Source organism: Taeniopygia guttata, chromosome 30 (genome assembly GCF_048771995.1).
Source record: "Taeniopygia guttata chromosome 30, bTaeGut7.mat, whole genome shotgun sequence".
NCBI classification, from domain to species: Eukaryota; Metazoa; Chordata; class Aves; order Passeriformes; family Estrildidae; genus Taeniopygia; species Taeniopygia guttata.
The window spans coordinates 6,137,418-6,153,754 of record NC_133055.1 but is presented as its reverse complement, the minus strand read 5'-3'; the positions used below and the strand labels follow the sequence as shown (position 1 = coordinate 6,153,754).

The window sequence follows — 16,337 nt, the reverse complement described above, 5'->3', positions numbered from 1 at the left end:
CGCTCCGCGCTGCCACTTCGCGCTGCCGCTTCTGCGGTCCGCCCGGGCGGCTGGCCGGTGCTTACCGCCACACCCTGCTGCTCTCCGCCACAGCCCGTTGCCTTAGTTCTGCCAACCCGTTCCACAAGGAACGAGGAAGGGCTTTCTGTAACTTTTTCTTGCCTTTGTATCTTGTTTTGTGATCGCTTGTTCCTGCTACAATTGACATGCCGCGCTGGGTTGCTCGCCGCCGCCGCTGCCGCTGCTGCGGGGGAGTGAGGGGCCAGCACTGCTTCTCTCCCGCCTCCACGTTCTATCACTGCGTCCCAAAGCAGCTGCCCCAGCTCTTGCCATTTGATTTTACTAAAAATCAGCGAAGGCTTTTGCAGCTTGCCTTTGTTTCTTGCCCACAGAACCAACTGTTCCAAATTGGCTTCTTTAACCTTTTCAGCTCTCTTTGAGAGAATATGAAAGAGAAGCTGTACGGAAGCCTGGAGATCCCTATCTAAATAAAGCCCTTTAAATTGCCTCCGTCTGAAAAAGGAGGTGAAAAGGTTATATGCTGCTTGCCTATCCATTACTCACGTCAGCGCTGTTGCAGCCCCTCCAGGCTTCGGCAGCACGTATCGGCTGAGCTCACCGCTGTGGTCACTCAGATCGCGGCACCAGGTAGTGGAGCTTAATCGCCGTCCGTCTAGCTGCGGGACCCGACCCCAACGCAACGTCTCACAGATCCAGGCGGGGGGATCCCATCCGTTCGGGCGCCAGATGTTGGTGAGAGAGTCGCGGGAGACAAGTCTCATGCTGTCATGATCAACAAGTCTCAGTTTATTGGAGTAGATTACAGTTTCTTTATACAAGCACTAATTAGTTCATACATATTGCAAAAGCGAAGCTCAGGATTGGTTACCTTTTTATTAACACATATATCTCTTTGCGATAAGCCTTGCAGTTACTGTTTCTTTATACTTGATTATCTTTCTGCATACTAAGCAATTTTACATCTTGGTTGTTAGGGAGACATCTGTATGTTCAAGGTTGTTAGGGGACATCTGTTTCTCAAGGTTGTTTTCATGCTACAAGTCACGTATTCTCACACTCTCATCAACTTAACCCTTTCGTGTCCCTTGCTGCGCAGCTATTCTTCAGCTAAACTCTCGACAGATTGTGAAAAGTCCTTTTCTCCCAGCCCGCGCGGGCAGAGAAGGAGTCGAGATGCAGAGCTTTGCTTCTCAGGGCCGTTTATTTTCCCTTTTCTCTAACACGCTTTGTCCGCTCTGCTGAGCTCTGTCTAGCAGGTCGGTCTGTGGCAGTCTCCCTGCCCTCAGGGCGCTGTTTGCCTTCTACACTAAAAACTACCTGTACTGTGTTTCCAGTAACGTGCCAATATCTATCATTTATGTTGGACAGTGTGTCTCTACCTTCAACTAACAGAAAAGTGTCACCATCACAGCAAGACATGGAGGGCAAAAAGAAGGAGAAGAAGCTCAGGACACACCCAGATCCCTCCACCTTGTCCCATTGAACCCCATATTTTAAAGTGTTAAAATTCTACTTTTCCACCCTGTGTTAATTCACCTACCACACTACTCAAACCCTTGTGCCTTGTAATTCCCCCTACAAAGTTGGCAATTTTCTCCAGGGGCTAAAACCAAAGCCACCGGTGTTCTTGACACCATGCCAAGGTCTCCGAGGCCCCTGCCAGGGTCTCGAGCCATCCAGGGCAGCCAGAGGGATGTCCTGGATTCTGACACCCCCCAATTACCGAGCAGTGGGAGCCCCCTGGGCACTGCCCCCCCCTCACCAAGCACCGGGATAGGGACCGGACCCCCCTCGAACCCTGGGAACCCCACAAGCACCGGGACCCCCCAGGCAGCGCCACCCCCGTGCACCGGGACAGGGACCGGGCCCCCCTCGTGCACCGACCCCGCCGAGCACTGGGCCCGGACCCCCTTTGTGCCCCCATCTATGATGGAGGTTCCATCCCCTCCGCTTTGACCCCCCCAGAGCCGTGGGACCCCCAGGAACAGTGCAGGGACTGTGGGGGACCCCAAGGGCTGGGGGGGCATGGGGGGTTCACCAGCACTAGGGAAGTCCCTTAGGGTTTGGTCCTTCCCCCCCCCGTTATCTCCCAAGGCCCACTGTTATCATCAGCGCCCCCCGCATTTTACTGGGATCCCCCCATTCACTGCTTCCCCCCTTCACCAAGCCCCCAAATCGCTGGGAACACCCAAGCTATGAGTCCCCCGCAGTGCACCAGGACCCCCCCACTCACCTCCCATCCCCCATCCATGGGAACCCCCCCAAATCACAGCAGCACAAGGAGAAGAAGCCAACACCTTCCCCACACCCAGCATGGATCACCAGGACCACGGATCAGCAGGGCTCTGCCCCACGGGGGTCACTGGGGATCATCCAGCCCGGATCCTCCCATGGGGGATGGAGCTACAGCAGCACACCAAACTCTTCCCTCACTCTCTTCCCTCACTCCAAGCTCTTCCCTCACTCGGGGCACTCACAGGGCTTCCCTTACTGGTGCCTCCGTTGGTGCTGGGTCAAGTTTGAGCTCTGTGAGAAGCTCTTCCCACACTTCCCACACTTGTAGGGCCTCTCCCCAGTGTGGATGCGCCGGTGCATGGTGAGGCTGGAGTTGCGGTTGAAGCCCTTCCCGCAGTCAGGGCAGCGGAAGGGCCTCTCCTCTGTGTGACTCCGCTCATGTCTGAGGACACTGGAGCTGGTCTGAAACCTCTTCCCACATTGGGGACACTCGTAGGGCCTCTCCCCTGTGTGGATGCGCTGGTGTGTTCTCAGGGCTGAGCTCCCCCCAAAGCTCTTCCCACATTCCAAGCACTCATAGGGCCGTTCCCCAGTGTGGATCACCTGGTGCTCAATCAGGCAAGACCTCTGTCTGAAACCCTTCCCACACTTCCCACACTCATAGGGCCTCTCCCCAGTGTGGATGCGCCGGTGCCTGGTGAGGCTGGAGTTGCGGTTGAAGCCCTCCCCGCAGTCGGGGCAGCGGAAGGGCCTCTCCTCTCTGTGACTCCACTCATGTACGAGGAGATTGGAGCTGGTCCGAAACCTCTTCCCACACTCCCCACACTCATAGGGCCTCTCCCCAGAGTGGATCCTCTGGTGCACAATCAGGTGGGAGCTCCGGCTGAAACTCTTCCCACATTCCAAGCACTTGTGGGGCTTCTCCCTGCCATGAGACTTCTCCACCAGCTCCGAGCTCCGGCTGGATCTCCGCCCGCCTTCCTGGCTCAGGGGGGCTCTTTCCTCCCCGCAGCTCCCTGGGCTGGGTTTGCAGCTCCTTCTCCTGCAGCATCTCCGGGGCTTTTCCTCCTCCTCCATCCAGGCACACCCAGGGAATGAAAAATCCTGGTTTGGGGAAAAAAACAAGAGGAGAGCACCTTGGACTGGAGGTTCCTCCTTGCCCAAGTTCATCTCAGGAAGTCATTGGGAATCTTGTGTCTGTAAGAACCTCCAAAACACCAAGATTTACCCCAAAAATTCCACAAACTTCAAGATACAGATCAAAAACTCCCCAAACATCACAAGTCAGCAAAAACCTCCTCCAAAACATAAAGATTCAGCTGCCACATAAAACCAAATCACCAACATTTAGCCCAAGAAAGCTCAGAAACACCAAGATTCACCCCGTGAAAATCCTGGATCCCCCTCCACAGTCACCTGCTGCATGTGGGGGGAGAAACACTCCTGGGGCTGGGGGACGGCTGCAGATACAGAGAGGGGTGGAACCTTCTGCTGCTTCCTCTTTCTGCTCCTCCTCCTCCGCCTGTGTCTCTCCTCTTCCTCACACTCCTCTTCCTCCTGCTATTCCTCCTTCTCCTGCACAATCCCACCTTCTCCTGCCACCTGCATCGTTTGATCATTCTGTTCCTCAAGCCTGCTTCTCCTTCCCTTCTCCTCCTGCCCTCAGGCCCAGCACCCACTGCCGGCTCCCTCTTCCCCCCAGACCCACAGCATCCCAGCCGAGGGGCAGGGATGGAGCTGGGGCAGGTCGGGCTGGGGCAGCGCTGGGCTCTCGGCCGCTCCCGCCCGCACTCGGTCCCCACTGCAGCCGCTCCCGCCAGGACAGCGCGGGGGGGCCCGGCCTTGGCGCTGCCCCACTCCCACCTCCCCAAATTCCCCTCGCGGGGGCCATGGGGCCGAGGGGGGGGCGCAGGTGGGGTCCAGGTGGGGAACGCGGGGAGCTGCGAGTCTGCCTGGCAACTGGTGAGTCATCAGCGCCGCGGGCTCTGATTGGCTGAGCTCTGCCTGAGGGCTGCGCCTGCAGCAAAGAGGGGACACCCTGCTCCAGGGGGGATGTCCCACAAACGGGAGACCCCCATGAAAGGAACAAGAGCAAAGTGTCTTTACAAACAGATGCTCTGAATCCCCTCGGAGATAGGGTCAAGCAACTTTCATGTAAGGAAGTGACAGGAGAAGCCTTGGTTTCAGAAAATGTTATTAATTGATGACATAGACTGCTGCTCAGCCAAGGCCCTGCTCTATTCATGAACTTCCAGAAGAACAACAAAGACTTAACAGAGCCATGAATATCGTTTGCTATATAAAAGCAGGGAGCATATTAAGGGAGTATGTAGTAGGTGGATTGGGAAGTCTGTAGCTCTCAAGTACTTCAGCCAATGGGGAAAGCAGAGGGAGATGTGGCCAGGAGAATTAGGATGAAAAGGAGGCTGTGTCCTCCAGCAATTGGAGAGATCCCATGGGGAATGTCCCATGGCCTCTCCCATTTTTAGGAATGAAATTAGTTTCACAGGACTCCTCTGTCTGCTTTGTGGACAGAATCCTCTGGTGATGTCAATTTTCCCGCACACCCTGGGGCAGGGAGTGCAGCTGAAGGTGCCTCACCCACTTTGGGTGATCGGCTCCCTTGGCTGGCGGCGGCACCGGGGATTGATTGGGGACCCGGGAGTGACCAGGAGACAGAGGAGTGACACATCAGGGGGGTCTGTGAAGAGTCAGCAGGGAGAGAGCACTGAAAATCTCATCAGTGAGTGCCCTGGGATCTTCGGGGAGTGAACATGGCAGGGCACCCAGGGAGGGGAGAAAAGGGAAAGCCAGGGAGGGCTCCTGGCCAAAGGGATGATGACCCCAAAATGTCTCTGAAGGGTCCCTTGGGAGAATGCTGAGGTAGCTTGCACATTCCCCCAGAGCTAATTAAGGACATGGACACCCAGGGGGGCAATAAGGGAAGGGGAGAAGGGATTTGGACAACAGGGGATGGATGGTGTTGCTGTGCTGGGAAGGGATTGGGTGAAGAGGAGTGTGCAGCAATATGGTTCAGGCAAGAAGCAGCAGGAGGAATGTGTGTGGTAAGAAAAAGGATGATGGAAAAGAGGAGGAAGAGAAAAATACTCAGGATTGGGATGTTTTTCAGCAGGGTCTTATCCTGACAATTTGCCAGCTGATACTTTGAATTCCCAGTTTCCAGGAGAGGAAAAGCAGGAGGTCAGGATGCCAGGGGTTTCTCTGTGGTGGGCAGCGGCAGCAGCGGGCGCAGAGGTGCGGGACCGGGAGCAGGGCTGGGGGCCTGTGGGGAGCTGCGGGGCCGGGCCGGGGCTGTGGGGCAGCCGGGGCTCAGCGCCGGGCGCTGCCTGAGCCCACCAGCCCCGGGCAGGGCCGGCAGTGGCCCCCGGCCCCCAGGAGGCTGCGGGACGCCCCGGCCGCTGCCCGGCCCCGGGGAGCTGCCGGCCCTGCCCGCCGGGGGGGCCGCCTTTGGACACTGCGGCAGGACAGGCACCGGCTCTGCCACACGGGCTGTGCAGGGGACCCTGAGCACAAGGAGCAAAACAAAGCAACATCTGGAAACGCAGATTTTCATGGATGGACATAGAAGGGAATTTTCTCAGGCAGCCGGTCTCAAAGCAATCAGTGGTCAGGTTTGGATATTGGCACCGGGAGTGGCCACTGAAGGCATGGGCACGCCTCTGAGAACACAGGGTTCAAAGCAAGAACTCCCAGCAGAACTGTCTCTTTGCAGAGTGCAGACTCTCCCGGCCCACCACGGGCTGGGTGGGGGAATGGAAGCCCTGCGGCCTGGGAGGGATAGGCCAGGGGGAGGAAACCTGAGATGTCTTTGTTCCCCACGCCCCCACACCACCGGAGGGAAACAGAGAGCCTGAAGGCACCTGGAAATTCACTGGCAGAGGAGAAGGAGAAGGGGGGGAAGGTGCCCAGCCCTGGGAGTTGGGGTCTGGGCTGAGATTTCAGCAGCCAGGGGAGTCCAAGACTTTTAACCCTTTCCTGGGAAATGAAAGCTTTGTGAAATATTACTCCTCCTCACCTTGAAAGAGAAAAGAGACAGTCTGGGACCTGAGATGTTAGGGAAAGAAGGTTGGGGGGAGATGATGGAGTGGCTTTTGGCTGGACTTTTCTTGTAAGCCATTGACTGAGCCAATTTCTCCTGCAACAGAGACTGCATCTTTAGGGGGATGCAATGGTGAGCCAAGAGACCTGCTTCAGCAAATTCCAGCACAGGAATGGAGTGAACAGAGGAAAGCTGAGGAGGGTGTGGTGATGCCCTCTGTCTTCAGGAAGAAGATCTCCGTTTGCACCCTAAGCCCCAGGGGAGGAGGAAAATGGGGGGGGACTGTGTTCCCAAAATGAAAACTGAACTGTTGTTTCTTTTGTTCCTTGGCAAAGCATCCTTAAAGGAGCCCTATGAGCAGTCTGTCCATGCACGGCGGTGAGGGCACTGTGACATGGCAAGGAGAGTGTCACACGGGCACATTTTCTCTGGGCAGTGCCATGTGTGACATGGAAACACGAGAGGTGGCAATTGTGTTTCCTGGGGGTCTGTGGCACAAGAGAGACTCCTCTCTCCCCTGATAGATTGAGTATTGATTATCTGAAAGGTGATGACCTGATTAAGGGTCCAAGTTGTGTCCCACTGTGATTTGTTGGAGTTTGGGTGCAGGGAGGAGGAATGTTTTGGAAGGTTTTAATTCTGGATGTAGTGTGTATCTTTTATTATAGTAGTAGCTTAATAAAGTTCTTTCTCCTTTATCTCTAAGCTTAGGCCTGCTCTGCTCTGTTCCTTATTGCATCTCACAGCACTTATTTGGGAAGCTGGATTTCCATGGGGACACAGGTATTGTGCCAGCATCAAAACACGACATGATGGTACATGAAGGATCAGGATTTTCTGTGAAGGATTTGGTTTGGGTCCCTGCAGAAAGGAAAGATTTTGCAGAAAGCTCAGCAGCTCTCAGAGGATGAGCACCCACAGGCAGTGACCGGGGCTGCAGGAGTGGCACAAGAAGGCCCTGCAGCACTTGGGCACAAAGGCACAGCAGCTGAAGGCAAGGAGGGATGAGCAAAAGGCCAAGCTGAAGGCAAAGGCCATGGCAGAGTTCCCACAGCCCCTGAGGGACCAACCCCAGGGCCCAAGGGGGCCCCAGCACCCAGGGAACGGCCTCGGCCACAAGCACCTGGCAGAGGCATTGCCCTCCTGGCCAGGGCAGAGCCCACCCAAACAGCCCCTGGGAAGGAGTCAGGGCTCCAGCTGCAGCCCACAAGGACACTGCAAACACAGACAGCAGCACCCTCAGGAGGAGCGAGTCCACCCCTGCATGGACATGGATTGTCAGGGCTCTCTGAGCTCCCATCCCACCGGGGACCCACCACACTGCAGCCCTGGAGAACATCCAGGCTGGGTCTGCATCCAGAGGAGGCCTCTCCTGATGGACACAGGGGCCTCTCCATCCACTCTGAATCTTACACCTAAGGGGGGAACATTGTAAAGGAGTGTTTTCATTATTAAGGGAATAACTGGGAAAGCTGAGCTGGTGTCATTTGTTCAATTAGGAGCTGTGGGAGGTTAATTTGAACTAAACTAATTTTTTTTCTCTTCCTACTGTGATTGTAATTATCTAGGAAGGAATTTGATGACGGCATTGTAATATTGTAAAAGGTGATACAGAGGCTATTGCTGCTGTACCTTTGTGTAAAATGTCTGGACTTTTTAACCCCAGACAGCCTCCATGCTGTGGTATGGACAGGAGAAAGAGAGCAAAACCTGAGAAAATGAACAACCAAAAATATTGATGCCTCAGCTGTGGCTCTTCCAGACTCAGAAAAGAAATTGGAATTGTAGGGGAATGTTCAACAGGGCCATGCCAAAGGAATTCCTGGGCCAAAATGTTTCACCTTGTGGCCACAGTGGCCTCATTGTCTGCAGAATTGTGCAGCCACAGCTTCAACACGAACCAAGGCCCAAAACCTGATGACAACAGGATCTCCAACTGTTCCAGTCTGCCATCAAGTTCAAGCTTTGATAACCAAAAGAGCCTCGCAATGGATGAGCAGTGCTCGGTTATTACAGTGTGAAACTTGTTCAGTGGCACAGGAGGATTCAGAACTGAGGACAGGGGAAGGGTTTAACCCAGCCTCCTGTTTGAACAGCCCCCAGAGGGGCTGGGAAGAAACCCAGCACTGCATTCAAGTGACACAGCTCCAGACCCAGCCTGGGGGAGATTCAGGAGACATTGCCTGGCCTGAGGCAGGAAATGTCTTTGTGGATGGCTCTTCAAGGGCAGCAGAAGGGAAAAGAGTTCCAAGACACGCTGTTATTGAGGAAAGGGAATCAGACTAAGCCCAGGTTACCCTCATGGTCAGCTCAACCGGCACAGCTGTGTGTACTTGTAAGAGCCTGGCACTGACATGCCCTGAGCAGGAAGGCTTCAATATCTTCTGGTGACACCATCTCACCTAACAGGGGGGCAAAAGCAATTCTGATTGCTCAGCAGCCACTGAAAGAAATAATTCATATAAAAGGGATTGTGGAAGTCATAGACTCAGAGAGCAGAACTCATTTTACAGGAAAGATCCTCCAGGGGGTTATGGCAGCTTTAGGAATACAATGGGACCTACAGAACCTCTGGCACCCCCAGAGCTCAGGCTGGGTACAAATAGTGAATGGGGAAAGAAAGAAACACCTTTGGAAGCTGGGGATAGAAACCAAGATGCCATGGGTACGGCTTTTGCCATTGGCTTGAGCAAGAAGAAGAGCCAGACCCAGGGCAGGTATTCAATTATTTCCCCTTGCAATTGATCTTGGGAATTCCTTACCCTGGGAATTCTCCACCTAGTGCAGGGTGGAGATAAGGGATGCACATTTAAAGCAGTCTGTGGCCAGAATCCTGTCTCTGGTGCCATCTCTCCCCCAGGAAGCTGGGCTGGCACAGAGCCTGCCTTGGCACTTTGCTGTTGCCAACATCCCAGCAGGACATCGGCTCCTGCCTAAGGAGTGCAGAGCAGCACCACTGGTGGCCAAGTGGCGTGGCCCGTGCCAAGTGGCCCCGAGGCCAGAAACAGCCGCCAGCACAGCTGAGCACGGGGGGGACCCCTCAGCCTCGGCTCCGGGTCTCTGCAGCCCCGGAGATTTGCACTTCCCGCCTGCAGCAGGAGGATGGGAGGCCCCCACTGAGCTGCACTGAAGGCAGCGCAGCAGCAGCCAGGGCTCCACAGCGGGGCAAGGCCCTGGGCCTGCCCACACATCCTCTGCTGAAATCCTCGGCCTGGCCACCCTCCTTTGGCAGCTCCAGCCACCGGGGACAGCCCTTGCTGCCACTGCTGCAGCTTCAGCGCTCTCTGGGCCTGCCCTGCCACAGCTGCTGGGCAAGAGCACGGCACAATTCCACTCTGGCTCTCACTTACACTCACACACTGCCCTGCCTGCCATGGCATTGATGGAAAATACACCAGCTCATAGACTTTAACATTGTTAACCTTTCATTTCTCTACTCAGGCTTGCTTTGCCTTGGCCCTGGGGAAAGAAATGTTAAAGGTTTTGTTAAGGGATGTTGCACCACTCAATGGAGATGAGTTTAACACCTCAACACACTGGGAATGGCCCAAAAGATACCCACAAAGATAACGACCAGCAGCAAAACATCAACCCCAGCAGCAAACAGCAACCAACACCTACCCCAGACACTGCCAGGGCTGCAGACACCTGGTCTGCAAAAGGCTGAGAAGGAAATCAGCACTTCCCACCTCATTAACAGCAGAAGCAAAGAAATCTGCACAACTTGAAACTTTGGAACATTAAACCAGTGGATTTAGATTGCTTTAGATTGTATTAGGTTTGGGAAAAATCGAGTAAAACCCACGTGTCATGGAACGATTTTCTCTGCACACCCGGGCTATGTGGGGATGGAATGATTTCTGTTGCACATCCTGGCCAGAATCAAGAAATGCCTTTACTCTAACACTAAACATATTGGTGGAGTTCTTCTTTTTCCTGCAGCTTCAGTGCAAAGTATATAGCATGAGAATATTTTTTAAAATAATCCTACTTCTATGTCGCTGGTTAGGTTTGGTCAGGGATGTGAGAATGGGTTTTTACTCTGAGAAGAACGAGAAAAAAATTAATGGCCTTGGAAGTTTTTTGTGTGTTTTTGTTTTGCTTTTGGCGATGCCAAAATTTTGGTCAGGGTTTTTTGACATTCACCTTTGGGCTGCATTTTGAAAAACTAGGAGAGATTTAAAGGTGCCCTTTTAACTCATAAACATTAAACAGAGGATTTGAAGGGGGAAAAAAAAGCAGCAGGTTGTAGGGGGGCACATGTGAGGCTGCTGAAGCTGCTCTGGAAGAGAAGCTGCATTCCAGGCACCCAGGAGAGGAGCTTTAGAAATGCAAATTAACACTGTTGGGGCAGAGTGGGGACAATGTACCTGGCTCTTCCTGCCTGGGGCAGGAATTGGCTGATTCCCTCTGCCCCTCACCCCAAGCTCTGCCTGCTTGCACAGATGGAATCTGCAGGGCTGAAGGCAGAGCCCATGGTGAGGATCTGACTCTGAAACAGAAATGGCTGAGGCTGCAAAGGGAAACAGCAAATGGAGAATGTTGTGAAAACTTCACTAAAATAAGGGGGGGGGAATCCCTCTGCCCACTCCAACATCTGCTGCCACTGTCTGTGCTGTACAGGGTGTATCAGAGCACTGGGGCTTTTGCTAGAACAAGTCCAGGGAAATTAGTTGGAATTCAAGTATTTGATGATGTAATTAGAAAAATGTGGTCAATTGATGCAGCCCCGGCTGCAGGGAGCACCCAAAAATGGGGAAAAGATGAAGGGCCACCAGAAAAAAATCCTACAACACCATGGACCAGCCCCTGGGAACCCAAACCAATTCATATCAGGAAGCAGAGAACTCATTTATCATTTCAATGGCATCATTAGATTAAAAGCTGTCCTCGGAATAAGAACCAGCCAGACAGCTCCAGCTCCTGACCTTCCTGCTGACCAATCCACTGAAAGAGGAACACAACATTTCACCAGGGGATGGGATCAGATTATCTGTGAGCAGAAAAAAAGGGAGTTTGTGCAAAACTAAATGGCCCAAACTGCTGTTGGCAAAGAGATGACAAGGGAAAAGTGCTGAAAAAGATAACAAAGGAAAAAGGAGAGCAGTTTATGTATTGGTCCAAATATAGAAAGGATGGGATTGGAACATGCTTTTGTGGCTCCCCGGCACACCAGGGGTTAAACGAATGCTGCTTCTCCTCTTCTGTGCTGCTGCAACTCTCATCTTTTTACCATGCTCCACACCTTGGCAGTGCAGCTCATCCAGCAGCTGAGCCAGGGGATGCAGGTGGCAGCCAGGCCTCCTGATCCACAAACGCCTACAAAAGGACAGGGAATGAGGGCACCGAGAATAATCCCAAAACCAAAGAGGACCCGGGAAGAACAAAACAGAGTCAATGAGTGAATCTGCCTGGAGATAGGGCCAGGGACCTGTAGATAAGGAAGTAACGGGGGAAACCATCAGTTCCAATAAATTTCACAAATTGAGCCACACAATTTCTCAAAGTCCCGCTAAATTCCCGAACTTCCAGGAGAATAAAGACTTAACAGGGCCATGAATATCGGCTGGTATACAAAAGGAGGGTGCATATTAACGAGGACAGGCAGCAGGCGCATCGGGAAGTCTGAACCTTCCAAGAACCTCAGCCCGTGGGCAAAGGCAGAGGGAGATGCGGCCGGGAAAATGAGGATAAAAAGGAGGCTGCGGACTACAACCATGGCAGAGAGCGCACGGCAAATGCCCCGCGGCCTCTCCCCCTGCTCGGCAATAAAGTCACTTTTACAGGACTCCTCGCTCTCCTCCGGCCACAGAAACCTCCGGCGACGGGAATTTCCCCGCACGCTCCCGGCCGCGGGGCAGCCCCCTCGGTCCTACCCACAGCAGCCGGGCCGAGCCAGCGCTGCTCCGGCAGCGGCTCCTGCCCAGGCCCCGGCGGGAAGGAGACCGCGGGCAGCCGCTCCCGCCGCGCCCTCAGCCCGGGGCCAGCACGGGCCGGACACGGCACCACCGACCCGCCGCAGCCCCCTGCCGCCCCCTCCGCCCGCAGCCAGCCCCGAGCCCCCGCAGAACCCAGCGCGGCTCCCACCTGCGCCGGGGCCGCCTCCGAGCTCCGCCGACGCCGCCTCACCGCGCTCCGGCCGCTGCCGCCGCTCCCGGGCCCGCACAGACGCTCCCGGCGCCAATGGCGCCGCTGCCCGCCCACGGCCGCCCTCAGCCCGCCGCCGGGGCCGTGCTGCGCCCCGCTCCCACCAATCAGCGCGCCGCAACCGCGACTGACGGCACCAGCGGCCAATGGCAGCGAGCTGGGGGCGGGCTCTGCGCACGGCCCAGACTCGCCCCGCGCTCTCAGGGCCCCCCGCGCTGCGTGAGGGCAAAGCCGGAGATGAGCAACAGCCCCGGGACGGGCCCGGGCCCGAGGCGGGATTGAGCTGCCCACACAAACAAACTTCTCCGCACCTCCCGCCACGGCTTTCCCGGCCCTGCGCCTTCCGTGCCTCCGCCTCTGCGGGAAGCCCGGGAGCCTCCCTTCTCCTGCCCCTCATTAGTGCATCGGTGCTTCGCTTTGATTTCCCCCAAAAAGGGAAACCTGCCCAAAGCCCTGTGGGTGAGCGGGGGAGGGGAGAGATTTCTGGCAGAAAACTCCAAAGACTCAGAGCAGGACGAGGAGAAGTCAGTGCAGAGCCTTAAATGCAGCTTTCCCCACGCCTCCCTGCTCCCAGCTGCACCTCCTCCCCCGGCAGGGCAGGAGACAGGGAATGGGGCCGTGCTCAGCTCATCCCCCGCGGCTTCTCCCTCTGCTCAGGGACAGGAGTCGTTCCCTGCTGCACCCTGCGCTCTCTCCCAGCCGAGACTTCTCCAGGAACTTCTCCGAGCCGAGTCCATCCCCTGGGGCACAGCCCCCTCCAAGTGCTGCAGCGTGGGTCACTGTGCCACGGGCTCGGTCCTGCCAGGCCAGGCTGCTCCAGCGGAGCCCCTCTGCCCACGGGGTCACAGCCTCCTCTCAGGCATCCCCGAGCTCCAGCCTGGCTCCTCCAGGGGCTGCAGGGGGATCTCTGCATCCCCACGGGCCCGCAGGGGGATCTCTGCATCCCCACGGACCCGCAGGAGGATCTCTGCATCTCCATGGACCTGCGGGGGGATCTCTGCATCCCCATGGAGCTGCAGGGGGATCTCTGCATCCCCATGGACCTGCAGGGGGATCTCTGCAGCCCCATGGACCTGCGAGGGGATCTCTGCATCCCCATGGACCTGCAGGGGAATCTCTGCAGCCCCATTGTAATATATGTTATGGAATAATTCGTGTTTATATAAAACATACATGAAGTCAGTTGTGCTTGTAGAAAAAGATTCTTAAAGTTTTAAAAGACCTGAAGACCCAGCCGGGAAAGACTGGAAACCAAACCACAGATGACAGAGAAAGAAAGACCTAATTTACAAATGAAAAAACGTGTCTCCCTGCAGAGATGGGCACTTTCCGGGGATACTCCACCAGAAGCCCAAGGTGAAAAATGCACATATGTTAGTTTGAATAGTAGTGCTGTATTAACATTTTAATAGTACTGTAAATGTAGTTGTGTAGTTAAATTGAAGCTTTAGTAGTTAAAATAGAAACTATGTATCTGGGTTTTCTTTTAAGGAATGACATACTCGCTTTGACATAACCATCACAGAACACCTAAATCTTCCAAAGAAGAGGAATTTATGGTTTTCTTGTCAGAAGAATCTAATTTCTTCAGGCCTTGCTCAGACTCGAAGACGCCATGGGGATTAAAGGAAATAGTTGGCATATAACAGACAGAGTTTCTTGTTTTAAATAGAATGTATGCATAACCATGAAGGATATATGAATATGCAATAGTGTAGTTTTAGGGGTGATTCCTTTGTTCACATGGTATGCTTGTTGTGGCTTAAGTGCCCCAGAACATCTGGACATCCTTAATTCTTTGCTTTTTATTGTCTTGTAATTGTCCTAACTCTAAATTTTTATTACTCTAATTGTAGTACTATTTTAATAACCATGTTATTATTATTAAAAATTTAACAGCCAAGTGATTGGCGTTTTTCACAATTATGGTAGCAAAGGATGGTTTTTAACACCTCTCTGCCGGGGCCTTGGCAGAGTCAGGGTGAGGAAGACGGGTCCTGCCCTATTTAGGCAGCCTCGCTCTGTTCCCCTGGTGTGTGACCAGACACAGGTTATGATCTATGGGCAAAAGGAGACAATAAAACAAAGAAAAGGGAAAGCATTCCCTAAAACCACAGTAATTAGCCCCAAGACTAAAGTGTACACGAAGAACCAAGACCCAAGGACAAAGGATAGGTGAGTATTTGTTGGGATGGGGCGGATAAGGGGGGAATGAATGTGTGTGACAGAAGCTGCTGGGTATCCCAGACTTGCCAAGTGATTGCTGTAGTCTCTCATGCTGCTTTTCGTCTTTTTCATGTGAAAAACGGCCAGTAAAGAGACCAAGCGAGTGATAAAAAAAGAGAGAATCCCTCCCAGAGAAACTGGGACTGGATCTTAGGAAGAAGAGGAACCCCGTGGAGTGCCGGATTGAGGGATAAGAGTGCCCAAGAGCATCCAGGATTCAAACCTGCTGGGTTGAGGGATTAACATTCCAACAGCACTCAGGGTGTAGATATGTAATGTAGACTGTTTGAAAGTAAAAAGTATCTTCTTGTTGTATGTGAGAGTTAGTGAAAAATAAAAGTGAGTAAATGTAGATGAATGGTAGTATATGTAATGTAGATTGTTTTTTATGAGCTTTTCTTTATCTCCTTGGAGAGAGTGTTAGAGTGTTTCCTGGCAGTCAAAAAGAGAGTATTGCAGAGAAAAATTCCTCACTTGCTGTCCTCCCCCTGCCCTCAACTCTATTTATATTTTGTCCATTCCCTCTTCAAAATACAGATTTGTAAAACTCATGCTCTGTGTCCTCAGATGGCCTTCCCAAATCAAACCTTGGCTTCCTTGCAAATTGCATTGCACTAACTAGCATTGCCTTAAATTTGTTTTGGTGCAGGCAGGGTCACTTTGGAAGTCAGTTGTTGTTTACTTTGTTCCTGCAACCTTTTCAAGCTTGTGAATGGAAAATTGTGATAGCAAACCAAGTCTTTATTTTTGCACTGTCAGCTGTGAGTGGCTGGTAGCCTTGGTAGAGGGTGCCGTGAATTACAGGCCTGCAGAACATGCATAACAAAAGTAATTTACTTTGTAAGGAAGTTGAAAAAGGGGGGAGAGGGGATTGGCAAACTCACCTCTCCAGGATGTAGGATTACTGTTAGAAAGTGGACTGATATTGGAATGTGGCTGCTGAAATGTGAAGAGAGAAAAAAAAAGAGAAAGTGATAGAAAGTGAGAGAGAGAGAGAAAGAGAGCGAAGGGGAGAGTGAAATACACCCCCAAGGTCCCCTCAGCCACAGCTATCTGTAAGTTCTCCCCCATTCCTGCTAGGCAGAGTGACAACAAGGAGGGGGGGAAGTGGGGAAGGACAGAGTTAAACCCAAGGCTGTGAACAGGACCACCAGTAGAGAGAAGATCAAGGCAGAGATTGTGACTCTCACAAAGTGGTTTATTGTCTTAAGCAAGATTTCTTTTTTCTTTCTGATTGCTGTTGTTAAGAAGAGAAGGCTTTTGTTCTGAAGACTAAAAGTCAGTAAGACTAAAACAGTTAAATGTTACCCAAAAAGTAAAAGGCAAGAGATGTGATACATCTCATGTTAAAATTGGCCTGGTCTTTTTTATTTAACTAATTATAGCTCACAGGAAGAAGAATTTGCCTCTGCACCTATTAACACAGCTGGATACAAGAAGAAGAAGTGGCTGTAGAAAAAGAGTTTAGTTAAACTCAGAAAGTTTTAAAGAAAACTAATGGTAAAAGTTAATGCACTATTGTTTTTCTTTTAACACTGTGCTATTAAGAAATCCTTTCCAGGTACCACTAAAGCAGCAATCCAAACCACGGAAAGAGGGTGAATTCATGCCAGCAAAACCAAAGGACTTGTGAAGAAACTTGAGGAAT

At 52.9% G+C, this 16,337-nt stretch overlaps 1 protein-coding gene across 1 annotated transcript in view; it reads left to right on the top strand.

Moving 5' to 3' along the window:
• LOC100226816 (uncharacterized) overlaps window positions 1-16,337 on the top strand; it is a 1,189,242-nt gene that overhangs the window by 21,180 nt on the left and 1,151,725 nt on the right. The window lies entirely within an intron of this gene.